The 22,406-nt window shown below is 38.7% G+C and overlaps 1 long non-coding RNA gene across 1 annotated transcript; it reads left to right on the top strand.

Moving 5' to 3' along the window:
* The first annotated feature begins 2,147 nt into the window (after positions 1–2,147).
* Positions 2,148–2,801, top strand: LOC116179951. The gene is made up of 2 exons (XR_004147070.1): positions 2,148–2,553; positions 2,654–2,801. It is a non-coding gene; the product is annotated as an uncharacterized LOC116179951 (long non-coding RNA).
* Positions 2,802–22,406: the final 19,605 nt, after the last annotated feature.

Below are 22,406 nucleotides of genomic sequence, written 5' to 3'. Positions count from 1 at the left end.
CTAACAGGGAATGCAAATCACATGAAAATCGATGGTCAGCCCTTCTTTTCCGCTATTCCACATATTTTTGGCACCTGCTTCGTTTAGTACCATAAAATGGCACTAATCGATCAATGTTTTCACTAGCAGAAATAATTGACGTAATAATTGCCTTTCAGTGGCGGCTGTGGCGACATTTGGGATGATAGCAGGTGCTGCGAGAAATAACAAGAAGCCGAGGAACATAGAACGAAAGCATACCTTCTTTCATACAAAATACGCTTGTGTTAATTATAAATTGAAAATGTAAAATGTTAAATAAACGTATAGTTAGTAGCAAATCAGGTAGTGAAAAAGCCATTTTCCTAAAATCTATCGACATTCCCACACTAGTGCGGGAATTGATCACTTTGCGCACGCGATTTGATTAATTTCTACGATTGTAGGAAAAAAGTCGTTTCTAACAGCCGCGCGAAGGTGATTCCGAACCTCAAACATCCTGCTTTCGTTTCAGAATCACCAACTTCAGGAAAATAACTATTTGCTCATCTGAGAACTAATCCAAGCGGCAGACGCAATTGTCCAAAATAAAATTGGAAATCCTCCTGTGTCTCGAACGAACAAACATCAGATCCAGATTCAGGTTTCAGTTTGCGCCCCCCCCCCCCCCAATGTCTGTGAACTAGTTCTTCTATTCCAGTTTCTTGAATTTCCAGCTTTTCATCTATCGCTTCTTGATTCTGAGCACTATTATTATCATAATTTTTATCGGTTGGTACTTGCAGAAAGCATTCCTTCTTCTTCGTTTAAATCGTTTAGACATTGGCAGTCAAATTTTTTAATTTCAAATGGCTCATTTTGGATCTGGTATTCACTTGGTGCACAGGTTCTTTAAATGGGAAAAATTCCTCCCTGCAAGATTACAGTGTGACCAGAAGTGTTTTTATCCAACAATTTTTCGGTTTCGTTTAATGGAAAGTTTCGGAAATCAAATTTGATTTTCGGGTACCAAATTTACTTTGTCAAGAAAAACTGAATATGGCAACGCACCCACCGTTTACCAGAAAAAAGGACCCGATAAAAATAGAGGCAGCTCGTCCTATTGATGGTGCGAGCAAAGTCAAGTGCTTTGCCTTGAAATTGTTATTTTCGTTTATTTTAAATGTTTTTCACGTCGTGGAGTGTATTTTGTCATTACGAGAATATCTGACTTGATAAAAGATTAGATTTCCTTTTGACGTGGAAAATAACGACCAAGATAATAAGAGAAACTACGTTTTACTGTAACTCCAAGAGTATAAACCCCCACGTTGGAATTAGACTGGATAGATAATTATTAATAGAACAGTAGGTGAATATACTCTTGGCGAAGTCGAAGATGTCATAGAAGGATGACGAAGAATCCGGAATGATCGAAGAAGACAAGGAATGCAGCAATTCCCAGAAGAGCAAAGAAACTGAGATAACCGAAGCAGCTAAGGTAAATGCGAAAAGTCGAAGAATGCCGCAAATTTCGGAACAGCGGGGCTCGTAGTCACCAAGCCCCAAAAAACTGCGGAGCCGCTGGCGTGTCGGGGGTCTGGACGCGCTGCGAAGGACTTCCACGTGTTCTGGTAGTCATGGATGACACCCCAAAAGGGCACTTGTGTTGTGCGAGGGTCAGGTGGTGCTGCTGGAGTCGCTCCATCATCATCCGCAGGTGGTCGAGGTGTTCCCCCCCATGAGTCGTGGTGAATTTCCGCAGGTTCGCCGGCAGTATCTCCTGCAGCATTAGCTTCTGAAAGGTAGGTGGGCCGTTCTTTAGTCCGAACGGCATCACCCTAAATTGGTAGCAGGCGCCGTCGGGAGTCGAAAAGGCGGTGAGGGCACGATACTCAGGTGCAAGAGGGACCTGCCAGTATCCATATTTGAGGTCTAACGTGGAGAACACATCAGTTCTTTCAGCGTCTCGTGGATAAGTGGTAGAGTGGCACTTTCGTCGCGGGTGCAGTCATTCAACCTGAGGTAGTTCACGCAGAAGAGAGAGCTGCCATCCTTCTTTTGCACAGTGGCGATTGGGGAGGAGTAGTTGTTCGGTTCAATAATGCGATCGGCCAGCATTTTTTCGACCTCCTGGGCAATGATCGCCTTCTTGGACGGTGAGATTACATAATACATTTTATAGTTAACAAAAATGCATCAAATCTTTGTCATTGAGATAACCTTGTTCCCAGCGATATCAGTGCAAGAATAACGATTTTGATCAAAATCCACGTGGTCGTCAAAAATAGATCAAATTCATGTTTTGGTCAATGAGATTATGCTCTTGGTCATTTTCCCAACGATCTTGGTGGATAAATAACGATTTTGACATGTTTTGATCAAAATCCACGTGAATGAAATTCGATAAGATATCGCGCCTCTTGAATGTGCTATAAAAGCGGAGCCTTTGCGTCCTGAAATATATACCGAATTCAAAATGCTTAAAATACTGATCCTGACTGCTTTACTAGTTGTATTCGTTGGCTTGGTAGAAGGCTGCAACTACCAAAACTGTGTTTGCGCTGGCACCTGTAGCTCAGGCAAAATATATTGGTAAGTACCTAGTTTTCTCTAGTCTAGATATTTCTGGCACTATCTTCACTGGGACAAATTATTGAATAATTTAATTGACACTATTCCTTCTGCCTTTCAGTGGCAGCTGTTCTGGGAGGTTGAAAAAGTGCTGCGACAGTTAATAAGAAGCCTAGGGATATTGAAAGAAGCACCGTCTTCCGTACAAGATGCGGTTGTATTAATTATACATTTTGAATGTAAAATATTAAATAGATCATACATGAAAAGGCCATTTTGCTCATTTACGAAATCTTCCTCTTCTATTTAACAACCCTTCCCTCTCTTTTTCATGTCCCTTTTCCACTTTCCTATCATTCTGTTATCCAAAACGCAACAGCTCCAACCATCTGTTTACAAATTAGTTGACTTTTAGCGATTTACGGATCAAAACCAAAATGGGACGTTTTCGATCCCCCATACCACCCTATATGCACCGCAAATTTGGTCCCAATCGGTTCAGGGGTTTTTTAGTTATCGTGGTCACAATAAACGAACCACACACACACTCTCAGACGTCAGGCTAAAAATTTTTTGGGGTCTGTGTGCTTCAAAACGTCCAGAAAACGCAGTATTGGCATATCGAAAATTTATCGCGATTACAATACTTTCGTTTATACAATACTTCGTATGTAGTCGGAAAGTAAAGAAAACAGAAGGAGGAACTAATGTACCAATGACAACATGGGAGAAGCTTCTGAAGGAGGAACAAGAAGCACAGGCCCAGCTATTGGAGGAGAACCATTACTGGCCACTACCACCCCCACCGAGGGAGATAACCAGTGTCAAGAGTCTCCAGAATGCTTCTAGTGTTTAAGAAACCTTGAAATTTTAAAGAGCTGAGCCATTAACAGAATTCATGAGGCATAAAGAACTAAACGAAAAATTCAATAACTTTATATTCCGAAAACCGGAATGAAAGTGATCAGGTAGACGGTTTTGGGGGAGATACATTCTCTTCTTTTGGAAAAAGGGGGGAGTATTCCCTACTCACCAGAACCGGTGGCGATGGCAATGGCGTTTTACAGAAAACTGGAATGAAAGTGATCAGGCAGACGGTTTTAAGGTAGAATGTAACACCGAGGAGCCTGGGGGATAAGGATCGCTCCCCCCCCCCCCCAAAACGAAAATTCAATAACTCTTTCCTTACAATCATCATTATCACCATGCGACCATTGGAAGTCTTCTTATGCTGGGGGGGAGGAATTTTCATTTTTCTTCGTATTTGCTACTTCGAGTTCTTTTGATTTTTTTCCGATTCTTCAAATTTTTAATATTTTTTTGGTTCCACAAAATTCTTCGGATTCTTCAAATTCAGTTAATTTTCCAAATTTTTTCGATTCTTCAAATCCTTAAAATTTTTCAGATCCATACGATTAAAGTTTTCTGCAAATGCTGCCGATGTTTTCGATTCTTCAAATCATTAATATTTTTGTTTCATATTTTTTTCAAATTCTTTTGATTTTTAAACTTTTTTTTGATTCCATATATATATCTATACGATTCTTAAAATTCTTTGAATTTTTCATTTTCTCCGAATTATTTACGATTTTTCAAATCTTTAATTTTCTTCAGTTACATAATTATATTCAGATTCTACAAATTATTTAAATTTATAAGAATCTTTTTTTATTTTTTTAATTTTTTTTAACCTTCAGAACCTTAAAATTTTTCAGTTTCAAAAGTTTCTTCGAATGCAATGAATTTTTCAATTTCTGAGAATTCTTCAGATTTTCACATTCTCTCTCATCTAATTCATCGTTTGATTTTCAAAATTTTTCAAATTATCCCTTCTCATCAAATCATTTAAATTGGTAAGATTCGTCAAATTATTTGAATTTATTATGGTTTATGCGAATTATTTCGATCTTTCAAATTTTTGAGATCCAAAGATTCTTCAAATTCTTAGAATTTTTTAATTTGTCTTAAAATTTTTTTTTTTATTTAAAGGAATAATGCCTGAACTACAAGGTCTTGTGGCATTTTTGCTTATACAGCAGATAAGATTTACATTTACATGGCATCGATTAGTTGAATGACTCTTAGGAAACTTATTACGTTCTTTGGTTTTAAGAAAGCGGTTTCTAAGTGGTTGCCGATGTTAAAGTTGTTGCGCTGCTTCGTGGTCCTAGGACAGTCACAGAGGATGTGTCTCACAGTTAGTTTGATGTTGCATTGTTGGCAAGTTGGTTCTTCTTCCTTTTTAAGCAGGTAGTCGTGGGTAAGTCTTGTATGTGCGGTTTTCAGTCTTGTTAATATTGTCTCTTCTCTTCTAGTGATATTGCTTTGGGATTCTGGGGGTGTGTGTTTCGGTTTGTAGTAATTTTTTGTGTTCGCTGTTTCTTCCCATTCCAAGTTCCATGCTTTGGTGATACGGTTTTTCTCGAAAACTTCGCTCTACTTATATTCGCCTCTTCTCTTAAATATCTTTGAAAAAAGATATAGGTCAATAGTTTCCCTGACTTCTTGCAATATCAGCGCTCAGGAAAAATGTGCGACCTCTACGGAATACTTACCCCCTTCACCCCTTGGAATATACCGAAAAGTTTCGCTCTACTTATATTCGTCCCCTGAATTTCTTTGAAAAAATACTAGGCAAAGGTTGTGAATCTTGACATATTTGTCACCTTCCCTTCATGCTAAGAAATTCGACCCCAAGGCAATTAAAGGTATCATGGTCATAAAAAGTCTCACTCATGGAATATACTCCTCGAAAACTTCGCTCTACTTATATTCGCCTCTTGAATATTTTTGAAAAAAAATACTGGTGCCTGCCAGGAAAAATTTGTGTCCTCTACGGAATACTTGCCCCCTTCTTCTTTCCAACAGTCTCACCTTTAGAATATACTTCCCGATAATTCGTTCCACTTACATTCTCCACTAAATATGTATATTTGAAAAAAATACTGGTCAAAGGTTTGCTTGCCTGACGAATATTTGCCCCTTTAGAAAGTGTGGTAGACATAAAAGTCGCGCTTGGAATATCAACCTCGAAAAATTCGCCTCTGAATATCTTTGAACTGGTCAAAAGTCGACCTGTCTGACTTGCAATATCAACATCCAGGAAAGATTTGTCCTATCCGGAATATTTTCCCTTTTCCCCTATTCCAACAGTTTCACTCAAGGAATATACACCGCCAAAAATTCGCTCCAGTTATATTCTGCCCATAAATATCTTTGAAAAAAATACTGGTCATAGGTTTGCCAGCCTGACTGTCATTATCAGCATTTAGGAAAAATTTGTCCCCTCCGGAATATTTGCCCCCGACCCCTCCTTCCCAGCATTTGCCCCAAAAAGAATGAAAAGTATCATGGTCATAAAGAATCTCACCCTTGGAATATACTATCCGAATAATCCGCTCTACCTAAATTCGCCCCTGAATGTCGTTCAAAAAATACTGGTCAAAGGTTTGCCCGCCTGACCTGCAATATCAGCATCCCAGGAATTTGTCCTCTATGGAGTAATTGCCCCCTTCCCATCATTCCAACAATTACGCCCCAAGGAGAATTAAAAGTGTCATAGTAAAAAAGTCTCACCTTAAAAATTCGCATCCGGGAAAGTCTCACCCTTGGAATATATTCCCCTGAAAAATTTCGCTCTACTTGTATTCGCCTCCTGAATATCTTTGAAAAACGTACTGGTCAAGGATTTCTCTGCCTGACTCGCATCCAGGAATATTAGCCTCCTTCCCCTCTTTCCAACAATTTCACCAAAAGGATTATAGTAAAAGAAGTCTCGCCCTTGGAATATACACCTCGAAAAACTCGCTTTGCTTATAATCGTCCTCTAAACATCTATTAAAAAAAAGCATAAAGATTCCCACCCCTAAGTTGTGCTTACTGGAAAATTCGCTCTAGTTTTATTCGCCCCTTGATCATCCTTGGGGGTATAGACATTTGTCAAAGCTTTTCCCACGAGTTTCCAATTTGCAAATTTGCGAACGGAGACAATTGTCCTTTTCGGAATTCTTACCCCCTTTCCATCTTTTCAAAAAACTCGCCCCTAGGAAAAATAAACGTGTCATGTTCATAAAAACGCGAGAAATCGGAAAAAAACCGAAGAATGAGAAGCTTCATGGAGCTTGTGGAATTTTAACAAGCTATATATCTGGGGGGAAAATGAAGAACTCCAGTAAAAACCACAGTCCGAAGACTTTAACGCAACATTAACCTCAAGATGGATGTCGAAACCAAAAAAATTGGTTTCTAGTCGATAACCTTTGATTGAGAAGTCTGATCGAAAAAGTACGAATTGATTTGGATTCTACGCACCCAAATTAATAAGAAAAAGTGTTTTCCCGAGAAATTTTGGTGTAGTCGATTTTTGGTAAAAAAGGAAGGTTATACACTGCCTTTTTTTGAGCCCCGTAAAAAATATTGTCTCATAATATACTTCAGTTTCAGATCAGATTCCACACATTTTTTGATTCTTTCCGATTCTTGAAATTCTTTTAATTTTTTTGATTCGGACTTGTAAATTTCTTCAGATCCAAAAGATTCAATTCATTGAATGTTTCAGTTTCTGCCAATATTTCAGATTCTTCATTAAATTCCACAAATATCTGAAACCATTCATCCCATTTTTTCGATTTTTAAAATTTTTGCAATTCTCCAGACCCTTTAAATCATTTAAATGTCTACGATTCTTCAAATTCTTTGAATGTGTCGGTTTCTGCGAATTATTCCGATATACCAAATTTTTCAAAGCTTAAATGTTCTTCAGTTCCATAAGTTTCTTCAGATTCTACAGCTATTTCTAATCTTTCAGATTCCTCTTATTCTGATTTTCAATTTTTTATATTCCTTAGATCCTTCAAATTTTGCAGATCAAAAAGATTCTTCAAAAAATTGTTCCAATATTCCAAATTCATGTTTCACATTCATGATTTGTCAAATACTTTAAATTTTCCTGTTTCCGAAAATTAGTCGATATTTCAGATTTTTTGAATCATTCATATTTTACAGATCCATAAATTTCTTCAGATTCTTCAAATTTGTTTTTTTTTAACTTTGTTGATTCCTGCTTCAAATTTTTCAGATCTATAAGTGTCTTGAAATTCTCAGAAATGTTAATTTTCTCCATATTATTTGAATTTTTCAGATCCTTCAAATTCTTGTGATTTTTAGAATTTTTTTTTGATTCTTCAGAACCTTTACATTTTTCAGATTGAAAAGATTCTTCAAATTTCTTGATTTTTTAAGTTCCTGAGAATTCTCCCGATTTTTTAGATTTTTCACTTCCATAATATTTTCAGCATGATCCCAGTTTTTGATTTTTGCAATTTTAAATACGGAATATTCAAATACTTCAAATTTTTTTATTTTCCGTATTCCGATATTCCAAATTCTTCAAATCTTTAATGTTCTCCCCGTATGGTATTCCAAAATCCCCCAGAAAAAGAGTTTAATGTTGATTTCGTAATAAAACCATGCCATAAGGACTATTTAAAAAAATGATGATGTTATGTGGTAATAGTAGTAAACATTTTTGGGAAAATATGGAATCGGTGGATCTACCCCCCAAGTATTCCGTACTCCCCCCGGGTGATACTTCTCCCTTAGGAGTACTAAACATTTTGGGAAAAATTAGAACCGGAGGTCTAGGGATCTGGTATGGAGTATCTCGCGGGAAAAGAAAAGAGTTTTTTAGGAGAAGTGCTAGAATTTTTTGCAGTATGTAGCCTATACCTTGAAGGTGTGCCAGACTGAAGGTGTGCCAGACGACCATCAAATTTCGCTGCCTCAAGGGGGGGGGGGGTACCCCCATGAATTATTTCCTGAGATGCTGTTGTTAAATGTAAAACGTGCCTAAATTTTACATGCGACAACCAACTGGTCTCAGAAATGTGGTTTCTTCAGTTTAGCTGACGTCATTTTTTGAAATCTTCGCCTTTTCCGATTTTCGGCCGCCACAGGTAAGGGAGAGGGACCACTGAACCAGCGGGACCTAGTTCCGTTGCGACGGAGGGGGCATGGTTTTTGAGCCCGACCGCCATCTTGAATTTTTGAAATGGCAATATGTCATGTGACATATCATCAGAAAGTTTATTTTTTGTTTTTCATGTCACCTTAATTACGAATGGTGGTAAATTAGTAGTTAATTCGTAGTTTCTTACGTTAATTGTCCACCGCCTGGTGCGGAGTAATATGTCCAACCATTTCTTTCTTACAGGACATTTGTTTTAATTCTTTCATGTGTTTCGGAATACATTTTGGTCATTGTCACTCAATTAATTGTGTGTTTATTCGAATCCATTGTGCTACTCGGATACAGTCTTCATGTCAAATTTTTCTATTCGTGCCCAAGATCTATTTGACGTGTGATTTAAAGCTTCTCTAATAAATCCTTTGGAAAACTCGAGCAATGCCGCAGTAGCCCAAAATGTAAGAAACCTGAAACTGAAGATTTCAAGAACGTTGAAGTGATCGAAGTGGGCTGATGTCAAAGAAGATGAAGAAGTTTATAGTGTACTGAACCCCCAGGTTCTACGCTAACTTCACACTACAAGAACACGGAAATAAAGTCAACCCGGCAACGTTTAAAAATGGCCACCCGAATGATTATTTCCTACAAAACTAAACAAGATCCCGCTTAAATTTGAAAAGTGGCACGTGATCAAACATTTAAGGCAGGACCCCCTTACGTTAGTTGTAGACAACGCTTTGACCTGAAGCACAGCACAGTAGGGAAGGAACGTTAAATAAAACACTGAAATTGTGAAAAGTTTGTTTAATAATGATCGCAATTATTATGATTGTAAAAGCTCGGGAATTTAAGTCGAAATAAATTAAATTCGAAAATAAACTTTGAACATGGTAGTTCACCGAATCAAAATAGAAATAGGCTGGGAAAAAAAGAACTTACCAATAAAAAAACCAGCCGTCAAATTAATATTAAATTGTGTAGTAAAATTAATTGTTTGTAATGTTGTGAATGCGTAACATAAAATTATAACATCACTAAAAGAAGCAGGTAAACTTCAAGAGGTAACATATAGGTTAAAAACAAGTTTTGGGAATTATGGGTCAAGTAAGCAGGTACCAAGATTCTAAGAAAGGGTGAAATACACAGGATGTGACCCATCTTTGGTGCAATAAAGTCCTTTTGTTAAACGCAAGATGGAAAATTACGTCGCCTTGTAGGCAAATTGAACTAAAACGGAATATGTGGAAATTATTGAATCGCCACTCATTTATCGCACATAGATTCTAAACTGAAGAGCTTTGATTAGCGTAATCCTCCTGCAAGATAGGTAGCCCGCCCCTGGTTTCGGGGTTTCGAGCCTACAGTTGAATGTCGAAGAATTAGGTGTCGTACTTCAAATGGGTACCGTTTTTATTACCCCCGTGACCGCTTCATTCACGGAGAAAATTGTTAGTTACAAACAAACAAAACATATTAAAAATAAACTGATTAAAACTTATATGAAATGTTACTTCAGGGACAAGACCAAGTAATCAACATCAATAAACATAAATTAAGCAAGCATTACACCAAAAACGTAAACAATTACAAACAATAGCATAACGGTATCACATTTATGTAATTCTGCATTGAGGTTAAACCAAGTAAATTTCAAAAACAAAGATTTAAACACACAAAAAATATAAAATGTGGCACACAAAACACAAATACGATATAAAGAAATGCAAAGATTACTACCTGCATTAAATAACACAAAGTAACAATTATGGAGCGACGCGTTCACGACCGCCATTCAAGTCAAGATGCCAAACGTAACCCCCGTTCATGCTTTTTAGATGGCGCAGGCAGCTCTTTCCCACTTAGAAATCGCATGGTTGCCAACTCTCAAAAATGTATGTATTATCGTAAGTTGTATATACAGGGTGGAACCTCTCAAGTTAATGCAATCAAGAAAGAGGAGGCCTCCCCAATTATCAGAATTCGAAGAGACCTTATGTGGGATGTCCATCAGTATTTTTTACTATTTAAACTCTCCAGTCATTTAATAAGGACCCACGCTAAAATCGTAAAAATCGACAAGCGACTACCGCCGCGCCGTTAAGGTGACAATTTTCCTTATATGAATAAATTCAATTTTCCAGTGGAACACAACTTGAAATTATTTTCACAATAATATGGTACACCTGGTACCTAGGTGATCACATAATGATTGTAGTTACATGACTCACGTCGGACTTTCTTCTTGCATTTCCTAGAGAGGTGACCAATTTTCAAGCACTTGAAGCAAGCATTTTTCTCAATTACTACTTTCTGCTTATCTTCATTTCTTTCGCTTTACAACATTTCCCAGCCACATTTGAGAACAATCCGGAAGCTGCGGGAGTATTATCTTCCATTTTTCAAAGTCTGACACCAACTTATCAACTTGACTAAAAATGACGGGGGTACCAATCTTCTGGTAGGTTCAAACAAGGTTACACTCTTCAATCAATTTCGATTAATATTAAAGAGACTTTCCACCTTGAACACTTAATAACTTAACTAAAACGGAACTGTTTGCTAACTTCATGCAAGATTCAAACATGGAAGGCCCACTTTTCAATCAATTCTGCTCAAAATTAAAGTTTTCTGACGACTTGCATTTATCAATTTGCCACTAAAAAGGATCTGAATGGTATTTGATTGTCCTCTCTAGACTTTGATGGTAGTTGCTCATAATTAGGCGCTCCTCAGGGTTCCACGCAAGGACCACCGTTGTTCATTCAAATTGGTCGACGTCGATCGCTCGAAATCTTATCAGGCGATCGAGCCTATTGCATAAATAACGATCATTTCGCGTTACACATACAAAATACAATAAAAACCGAGGTGACCTCTCTCCGCAGCCATTGACATTCTAAGGCGCGAACGTATACGGAAGATGGGTCCGTAATTTGTACCTTTGTAAAGCCGCCGTCGCGATGCGTTATTGAGACAAGATAATGAAAATTAACAGCTATCGCATGAATGGTCGAACTCGTTCGGGCGCAAAGCCGGACATAATCAGTTAATTATAAATTATGTAGAACGGGGCACTTAGCATCTATTATTCGTTGAGTTGTGATACACGTTAAATTCCGGAGATGCTTTTATTGTATATTGCGTAGATGCGATAAAAGGTAATGGCCCCGTGTAAATATTAGATGTGACACATACGTTTATTTAAATAAATATTTGTTTTAGAAACAATTATGTACGTCCGGAGGTGATTTGTTATATTTCCGGAAAGAATGCTTTTTAGTGTTTAACGTAATGGCGGATATCTTTGTTTACATACGATCTTTTAGCGGTTTTCCCCGTTAGTTTTTGTTAAAACGCGTTTCCTAACATTTTGTTCTTTCGCGAAATTTTCGGCGGTCCTCTTTATAAACGTGTACCTTAACAATACAGCCATAAACAACTTGTCTAAATCGAATCTTCGGATGTGGGGAATTTAAGAATTTGAATTTGAAAAGTAAGTACGAATTACATAGTATCCCTAGATGTCCAATGTACGTGTGTGATTTTATTATTATTATGGTCGGTGTTTCTTGTGAGAACTCAGGTCTAGCCTGGTTAACTAATCGCACGGATTAAAATCAAGTAACGATTAGTGTCTGTGTCTGTGTCTGGTGAAGTTATGTAGGGTCCTTAAAAAAAAAAAATAAAAAATAAAATATCACACACGTACATTGGACATCTAGGGATAATGTAATTCGTACTTACCAACATACCTATTGATGGGCACAATAGCCAACGCTATCAGGAAAGAGGAAAACAAAACAAAAAAAAATCATTATAATAATTCCTGTAATTTTATTAAATGGAGTTTATTGTGTAAGTGTTTCTTTGGCTTTGCGTTTGGGTTGAATACGAGTGGGTTGTGATAACGTGGTGTGTTTCTGTGAAGAAGGAGTTTTGTGTTTTTTAATTGTATTTATGGTGTTTCTTTGTTCCTGAGGTCGTATTTGTGAGGTTGCTTGGGTTTTTGGTGGAGATATTGCAGTATTTTGTGAGCCTGTGGTGCTGTTAAGGTTTTTGCGTTTCGGTTGTATACGAGTGGGTTGTTTCTGAGAAGAAGGAGTATTGTGTTTTTTAACTGTGCTAGGGCGTGTAACTTTATTGGATGGACCTGTCTTTGTAGTACATGTTGCGTTACTTGTGTTTATGGTGTTTCTTTGTTCTTGAGGTTGTATTTGTGAGGTTGCTTGGGTTATTGATGGAGATATTACAGTATTTTGTGAGCTAGTAGTGCTGTATAGGTTTTTGCGTTTGGGTTGAATACGAGTGGGTTGTGATAACGTGGTGTGCTTCGGTGAAGAAGGAGTTATGTGTTTTTTAATTGTGCTAGGGCGTGTAACTTTATTGGGTGGACCTGTCTTTGTAGTGCATGTTGCGTTACTTGTATTTATGATGTTTCTTTGTTCTTGAGGTTGTATTTGTGAAGTTGCTTGGGTTTTTGGTGGAGATATTTTAGTATGTTGTGAGCCTGTAGTTCTGTTAAGGTTTTTGCGTTGCGGTTGAATACGAGTGGGTTGTGAAAATGTGGTGTGTTTCTGTGAAGAAGGAGTTATGTGTTTTTTAACTGTGCTAGGGCGTGTAATTTTATTGGGTGGACCTGTCTTTGTAGTGTATGTTGCGTTAGTTGTATTTATGGTGTTTCTTTGTTCTTGAGGTTGTATTTGAGAGGTTGCTTGGGTTTTTGCTGGAGATATTTTAGTATGTTGTGAGCCTGTAGTTCTGTTAAGGTTTTTGCGTTTCGGTTGAATACGAGTGGGTTGTGAAAATGTGGTGTGTTTCTGTGAAGAAGGAGTTTTGTGTTTTTTAAATGTGCTAGGGCGTGTAACTTTATTGGATGGACCTGTCTTTGTAGTGCATGTTGCGTTACTTGTATTTATTGCGTTTGTTTGTTCAGGAAGTTGTGTTTGTGTGATTGGTTGAGTTAAGTTTGGAAATATTACAGTATGTTGTGTTTTTATTATTATTATTATTATTATTTTTTTTTTTTAAGGACCCTACATAACGTCACCAGACACAGACACAGACACTAATCGTTACTTGATTTTTAATCCGTGCGATTAGTTAACCAGGCTAGACCTGAGTTCTCACAAGAAACACCGACCATAATAACCCCTGTGGGTTCGGGGATAGAATAGGCCCACTCTCGCCCTAGAGATCGTAAAAGGCGATCAATGGGCACTAAAGGTGACCAGTCCAACCACCTTTAGTACTTACCTACCCACTTTACTTTCCAACTTCCACGCCCATGTTCCCTACTTTCCTACATTATACACAAACAACACGCAGGTGGATATTTGTTTACGCGAATATCTTGAAGAGTGACGCCTTCACGTGTTCCTAGTCACCCCATATTCTTATGAAAATGGAGTTTAAACAAAGCCTCGGAAAAATGCCGCTACCTGAGGAGCGTCAGGGCACGTCTGGAGCTATCGCTGGGCGTTGCAGCATGCGAGCCGATAGTGACGAGTTGGTGAACAGGCGGCCGCTCGTCGGGATACCCGAAACCTCTACAGCCGAAAGAAGACTACGAAGAGGACAACGACCACCTGAAGAGGACCGCCATGAGACCTTTGTGCCTGCTTCTCAACCGCTTGTGGATGGGACCAGCGCAAAGGAAACCTCCAAAAGACGTATGAAATGGGACGAAGGGATGAATCGCTTCATTTTCGGTACGTATCTGGAGATCACGAAGATGGAAACGGACAGGACAGCATACAGAGGTAAACTATATCACGCGTTCATTACACAATATCCACATTTAGCACACTTAACAGAACAACGCATTGCAGACCAACGTAGAGTTATCATTAAAAATACACTCCTTACATTAGACACACAGGAACAAATCAGGCACGAAATTGAAGCACTACTCAACACAAACAACACACTCATCGTACAAGATAATACACCCGTTCTAAACAACTCTGAAATACAGACATTTGCGACACCCCAGCAATCGATAGATACAAATAATCACATAAACCAAACACTCACATCCTTCAAAAAGAATTTGACAATGCATTGTTAGAATTCTCAAACACTGACCCAACACAAAGAGCACGAATACCTAAACAAAGTCACACTACAAAATTACGCGCACTTTCAAAAACACTAAATGATCACATTTTACCAAATTACATTAACGATAACACAAGCTTACATCAACTACACTTTGTTGTGTATTGCGGTGCGGTTGCAGTTTCTAGATGTAACGGTTCAAGAATAATAACAACAAAGAACACCACACAACAAAAAAACGCTCACCCCCGGCTTGGGAAAAACGCCTGATTAATCGCATCGATGACATCAGACGTGACTTGGGTCGAATTACACAATACATACAAGGAACTCGTTCTTCAAAATTAACACGACAAGTACAACACATAACTACAAAACTAAACAATCACACCACACGAGAACAAAATACAAACTATAACGAACATAGAGATACACTGACACAAAAACTATCAATATACACAAACCGTCTAAAACGCTATAGGGAAACTGCAGACAGAAAGCGCCATAACACACAATTTAAACATAACGAAAAACTATTTTACAGATCACTAACACAAAACAGCACTAATGAAAAACTCATTCCACCATCTCTACACTCACTTCAGCAATACTGGTCTGACTTATGGACCAAAGACATTAAACACAATCCACACGCCCCGTGGATTATACCACAGAAACCACACGCACTGAATACATTACTCCTATGAATAACACAAACATCACTACAACAGACATCATTCAAACTATTAATCACTTACATAACTGGAAAAGTCCAGGCATTGATAACATTCACAACTTTTGGTGGAAATATTTTACCTACACTCACTCTTACCTTGCGCAACAATTTACTGAACTTCTTAATTCACCAGATCGCACTCCTGCATTCTTTACACAAGGTATCACTTATATGCTCCCAAAGGACAACAATACGCAAGACCCATCTAAATATAGACCAATTACATGCCTTCCTACAATATACAAAATCCTTACATCATTGATAACAACATTCTATACGAAGAACAAAAAGGGTGTACCAGGTATTCCAGAGGCTGTAAAGAGCAACTCATTATAGACTCTGTAATACTTGAACAATCTAGACATAACAAACGAAACATACACACTGCATACATTATTACAAAAAAGCATTCGATTCAGTACCACACTCTTGGTTACAAGTACTCTCAATATACAAAGTCACCAACAATATTACACCATTCCTCAATTACTCAATGTCATGTTGGAACACTACGTTAACACTTACACTAAACGACACAAAACTTATTACTGACCCAATACAAATTAAAAGAGGAATTTTTCAAGGCGATTCTTTAAGTCCGCTCTGGTTTTGTCTTGCTCTTAATCCACTTTCATATTTGTTAAACACTACTAACTTTGGGTACAATATTAAACATAACCACGAAATACATCACAACATTACACACCTGTTTTACATGGACGATCTTAAATTATACTCTTCCACAAGCATAAAACTTAATCACCTTCTTCACATCACCGAAACATTCTCACGTGCCATACAAATGGACTTTGGAATCGATAAATGTAAAACACAACACATCACAACTGGTAAGAGACAACTTTTAGATTATGAGCTCGAACAGGGTAATTTTATAAATTCCATGGACGAGAATGAAACTTATAAGTATCTTGGTTTTCAGCAAAACACACACACATTAAACATACGAGAATAAAACAAACACTTATCATACAATACCTTCAAAGAATACGCAGTATACTTAAAACAAAATTACACGGTAGAAATACAATCAAAGCTATTAACACTTATGCCACACCAGTACTTGCATACTCTTTTGGGATTATACGTTGGACAAATACAGATTTAGAACAAATACAGAGAAACACACGCACACTATTAACAAAACACCATATACATCACCCTCACTCCTCTAATATACGACTTTACCTTCCTCTTTCGGAAGGAGGTAGAGGACTTACAGATATAAAAATATTGCACCAAACAAATACACAATTTGCGACAATACTTTTATAACAAATCAGATACTTCAGTCCTACACAAAACAGTAACATATGCAGACAAATCTTACACGCCACTTAACCTACACGAAACTAATATACTCCCACCCACATCCAAACTCACATGCATCACAAATAACATACAGACATGGAACCAAAAGCCTTTACATGGACGATTTCCACAAGAGGTTAGCCAGGATTGTGTTGATTCAACAACGCACATTTGGTTGTCTGAATCTTCCCGGAGACTGAGGGTTTCATGTTAGCAATACAAGACCAAGTCATTAATACACGCAACTATAAAAAACATATACATAAAGACCAAACAGTGACAAACGATTCTTGTCGACTCTGTTCACAAACGTCAGAAACAATCCAACATATAATATCGGCATGCACACGACTTGCACAAACATCGACACGATCAGGTAGCTAAAATCATACATCAAAAATTAGCTCTTAAACACAATCTCATAACTGATAAGGCACCATACTACAAATACACGCCACAGATAATACTTGAAAACAACACACACAAATTATATTGGGACAGGACACTACTCACAGACAAAACTATCCACAATAATAGACCAGATATTACACTTATAGATAAAACGCAAAAATGCATTTGTATTATAGACATTGCCATACCCAACACTAACAACTTAACTAAAACACATGCAGAAAAACACCGCAAATACACCGATATAGCTATCGAGCTTAAGACGCAATGGAGAATGAAATCTACTGTTATAGTTCCCATTATTCTTAGTGCTACCGGAGTTATACCAACTCACCACTAATTACTTCGCAGAGGTTTTCGACAAGACGCCATTGAACGTAGAACCGGGGGGGTCTGGGGGTTTCAATTCCGTACGTGCTAAGATATAAATGGGCTCCCATTACTGTGACCACGTTGACCATTTTGATATTCCGGCATAATATGCAATTTAAAAAAAATCCCTTCGAAACAAAATTAGTCAAAGTAATGAATAACACCATCGATTTAAAAGAAAACAAAGAATTGACAAATGTAAATTTTATTCAAAATCTAATAATGAGTTAGCCGCAGAACAATGATTCGTATTATATGCCTTCTACGATTGGGGGTTTAGTATTTCTCATAAGTTTCACGTTACTTATACGTTAGAAGTGATTAGAAAAGGACCACCTGTGGGAGTCTCTTCATAATCGAGGCATACATAATGAGCGAAATAAAAGAAAGAAGGCTTCTGATCCCGGTGGTTTATTTAGATGGTAAGAGATATAACAGGTATGGGTGAACAGTGGCTGCCTTCATTAGTCAAGTGGCTCGCGCTGTGTGCGGCCTCTTCTACTTTTCATCCTCTTTACCTGTCAGACCAGAACAAACTCTTCTCGTGCCAAAGAAACAACGATGATACCACAATAAATAGACAACACGAAAAAACAACAAATCACATTCATTAATTTCCGACGCCTTCCCCCTCTCGCTCGCTCGCGGTACGATACGCGTCATAATTTACGAAGTATACGAGGTGATCTCCTTTGAATTATGCGCCTCGATGCCTCAACAAACACCGTAAACTAAATATTACATTTTACTACCACTAAATGTCGAATGGAAAATAAAAATCCGGACTCTATTCCTTTTACAACGATACTGCTGTCCTTTTTAAAGCAATTAAACTCGATTCTTCGAGATGGCGCGTATAACAATTTATTTAGAGAGAGAGGATGATTTGTTATCGAATATACCGAGTCAAATTCTCAAAGGGTGTTAGTTTTATGTACTCTCGCGTTGGGGCCGTTAAATGTTTAAACGAATTTAATTACGCGAAGGCTATTTCGAGACGGCTGTAAAACATTCGCCATATTAAAAGTGTATCACAATGTTCTGTTTTGATTCTTCCTGCTTTGAAATGTACTTTATTCACTCTGGAAAAACGTAAAAGCAAAGAAGCTTAAAAGAACCGCCCTAAGGGATTCTAGTAGCTTGTCTTGGAATATTCACCCCAAGAAAACTCGTTCATTGAATACTCTCAGATGATCCTCCCGGATCAATTTCGCTCGAGGAATATTCGACGTCCCAAAATCATTTGATCCGGGCGACATTTGTGCCTAAAATGCGCTGGAAAATCTTCTTCTGGAAGCAGTGCACCTTAAATACAATTTGACGAGAACATTTTATGAGCAAACGTACTGGGTCCACATTACAGAATTAGTTTGCCATTTTCGAAATAAAGTGTGGATTTGAGTAAATTTTAAGCAGTGAGCTTCATCGACATTTACAGCGGTTTTGTGAAAAGTCTATTGTTTTTCTCTGGCGTATTTGTTCCTTAATTACCTTAGGAAAACCGACAGTGCCATCAAGTCTGAGATTTCTATCGTATTTCATCTTTTTAGAGTTACATTCCGAACTCCGTATGATAGCCTTGGGTAGCATAAACCGCCAAACCATCAGATTTGAAACAAGTATAAATTGTGCACAACTCTTGTGCAGATAAAGGGCATTTTTTAAACCAAAATAGCTCTGGTTTTGACATCACCAATGAATATGTTTCTTGCAGACGTCTCAATCGCCCTTTCTAAGTACCCTCTTCCGACAATCCGTTCTTGAGGTATAAGAAAATATACCCGATCACGACAAGAGGTCGAGGAGGAGGGAGAGATTCTTTTCGTTGAGACCTTTCATTAGAGTACCATGAAGGATAAAACTAGTCCCCCCCCCTCACCCCGTAGTTTGATAGAAAGAAGAGCAATAGTTGGTAGAAAATGGTTTCTTTCGTTGAGACCTTTAATTAGAATACAATGAGAGATTTCAACACACAACAAGTTATGCACGTTTTACTTTCAAAAACAGCATCTCAGGAAATAATTCGTGTTGGGGGGGGGGAGGATTTAATGGCCGTCTGGGTCACCTTCGAGGTATAGGCTACCTACTGCAAAATTCCAGGACTCTAGGACCATTCCCCTAGAAGTGGTTCAAAACGGCAGAAGTGGGTCCGGACGGACGGACGGACAAAAAGGCAAACAATAGTACATTTTTATTCTTAAAAAATGCACTAAAAATACGTGGAACATGATTTATAACCCTAATTTTAAATTTGCATTTTTTTGTGCATTAGTTTGGAAAAGTTAAGTTTATGCGAAGTTTCAAACTTAAAAGTGGTTAAATATATGGAAATTTACGGACAAAAGGTGAATTTAATTTAAACGTAAAGAAATGATTTGCAAAATTGATTGAAATCTGAAAAGTGGCTTGGAAAAACCTTCCTTAGTTTACTCTTGCAGGAAGCTGGAACCACCGTTCGTTTCAGTTAAGTGGTTAAATGCATAGGAGAGCAAAAAGAATTGAATTTCGACTGAAATTGATTGAATAGTGACTTTGAGGAGTTCAGTCTGGCAAAAAGGACGGTTGTCCCTGGCGAGTTCTGTGTTTACTTATTTTACTTTACCTACTTTAGTAAAGAATTCGGTAAATTTTGAACGCGAGGAGAATCCGGGCTTAAGTCGGCTGAAGCCCAAGTGGAATTTGTCTTTATCAAGACATAAATGAATAAAGCGAATTAAACGCGTGGTCTTAATTAAATTGTGGCAAAATAGTGTAGAAACCAAATCAACAGGACAACAGGGCGAAAAGCTAAGTTCTAGTGTTAAGGTTATAATTTAAATGTAATTAAATTAAATTAAATTAAACTAGTGATAGAATAGTGACGCAGGCCACGGGGGGCAATTAACCAGGTAGTCTGGATAAACGAGACGTCAGAATATCGCGGGTTAGCAATATACATGGGCGTAAAAATATCTCTTTCAGCGTTCACTTTTCACTTTTCAGTGTTCAACTACTTTTTCTTAACGAGTAAAACAGAGAGCAAACAGGATGACCGAAGAAATACGCATAAACGAGTACATCCTAGAGTGCGTCAGGATAAATAAGGATACATCAGGGAAAACCTGGAAGATTTCTACCCACAGTTGATAGGAAACGTAGTGGAACTAGAACCCCGGAATGATCAATATGTTAATATGGAGGAAATGTGCGAAGCATACCTCAGGGACCACAAAAAGCAGGGATTTTGGGGAGGATACGAGTCACTGGTGGCGGCGGCCAATACATACAACAGCCAGATGTGGTATACGAGGAAGGAGGGGGGAAGCATGTTATAGAAGAGCAACAACGGGAGTAACAGGTCACTGCCACCTAGTATACAGATTAGGGAGTAGTAATTGCCGAACCCACTATGATGACGTGGTGAGGGCAGAGAACGTGATAGGGGAGGTAGAAGAAGAGGAGGAATACCGACGAACACGAGTGCTAGGGGAATACGAAGAAGCGAGAGGAGCCGCTGTCCCCAACGAATACAGTCTTGAGTCCGAAAAGAGTGCCTCGCAGGGGAGAAGAGAAAACCAGGATAGGAGCCAAGATACAGAAGGAGACAGCAGCATGATAGTAGCCGCTAGGGGCAAGCGATCCAAGGAAAAGGGAGCTAATTATTGACGATGAATTAAGGAAACAAGGAATAGATGTAGCCAGTCTACAGGAAACCAAACTAGTGGGATGACTGCGACAAGGAACTACGACTGGTGGATAGGTGGGGGAAGAAGGAGAAAGCCAGCACGGGTACGGCAATCGTAATCAAGAAGCATCGAGGCATTGAGGTGGAGAAATTTGAAGAAAAAAGCGAGAGTATATCCATGGCCCAAATCAAGACGAACTTAGGAAGACTAACCATCATAGGGTGCCACATCCCCTCGGACAAAAGAAGGCAGGCGGAAGTCAGAAAAAGACTGGTCGGAAGTGAAGGGGGGGAACACAGTATAGGAAAAACTATCAAGCACGAGCATGACAACGGGAACGGCAGCGAGCTTAGGAACATGGTACATCTACATGGACTGAGGATGGAAAACACGTTCAGCAAGTCCAAAACGGTGCTGACAGCGTGCAGGAGGGGAAACTCTGAATCGCAGATTGACCACATAATAAGGACGAAATCAAAAACAGTAGGATCTGACCACAAAAGTAAGTAAGTAAAGGGGGGGGGGGGGCGAGGAGCAAAGCGGGAGAACCGAATGGTGGGATGTCAAACTTCTGTCAGGAGAGAAGAAAAGGGAGAAGTACAGAAAAGACCAGGAAGAGATCAGAAGCAAAAAGGTGGAAGGAAGACCATCTTGGAACAGGATTGCCGAAACGCGCAAAGAAGCAGCAGGGAAAACACTCTGGAAACAGAAACCACCCATGTCACCGAACAGGAAGCGAGCTATGGATAATCACAGCAGAGCAACCAAGAGGTTTGGGCAAAACCCACACAAACCTGAAACAAAGAAAGAGCTAAGGGAAGCTAAGGAGGAGAAAAACAGAGCCTTTGAGCAACATGAAATCAAGGAATTCGCCGAGTTCGCGGAGAACATCGTCAAGCTCAGATCAATGGAGAGGAATTCGCAAATGTATAAGGACATAAAAAAATAAGAGGAAAGAAGGGGGAAACAGAAAATATATACCAATGATAGCGTGGGAGAAACTCCTGAAGGGGGAACAGGAACAACAGGCCCAGCTAATGACGGAGGACGACCACTGGCCACTCCCGCCACACCCCACAGTGGAAGAAATGATGGAGATAATAGGAAGATTGAAAAAGGGGAAGATGCCAGGACAGGACAGAGTCCGGGCCGAATTACTTGGTCCCTAAGGAATGGCAGCAGAATGCCTAAAGGGCAGTCAGGAGACTGCAGATAAGGCAGATGAGATACTGCTTCACATGGAACACCACCATAGACCAAACGGTAACGGCCTCGAGGATTCCCATGGGAAGAGTGAAACAGAGACAAGTATCAAATGAAGAAAGAAAGAAGAAGAATA

The sequence above is a fragment of the Photinus pyralis genome, unplaced genomic scaffold (genome assembly GCF_008802855.1).
Source record: "Photinus pyralis isolate 1611_PpyrPB1 unplaced genomic scaffold, Ppyr1.3 Ppyr1.4_LG9, whole genome shotgun sequence".
Classification (NCBI taxonomy): Eukaryota; Metazoa; Arthropoda; class Insecta; order Coleoptera; family Lampyridae; genus Photinus; species Photinus pyralis.
Note: the sequence above shows the minus strand (reverse complement) of the source record. Positions and strands in the feature narration are given on the sequence as shown.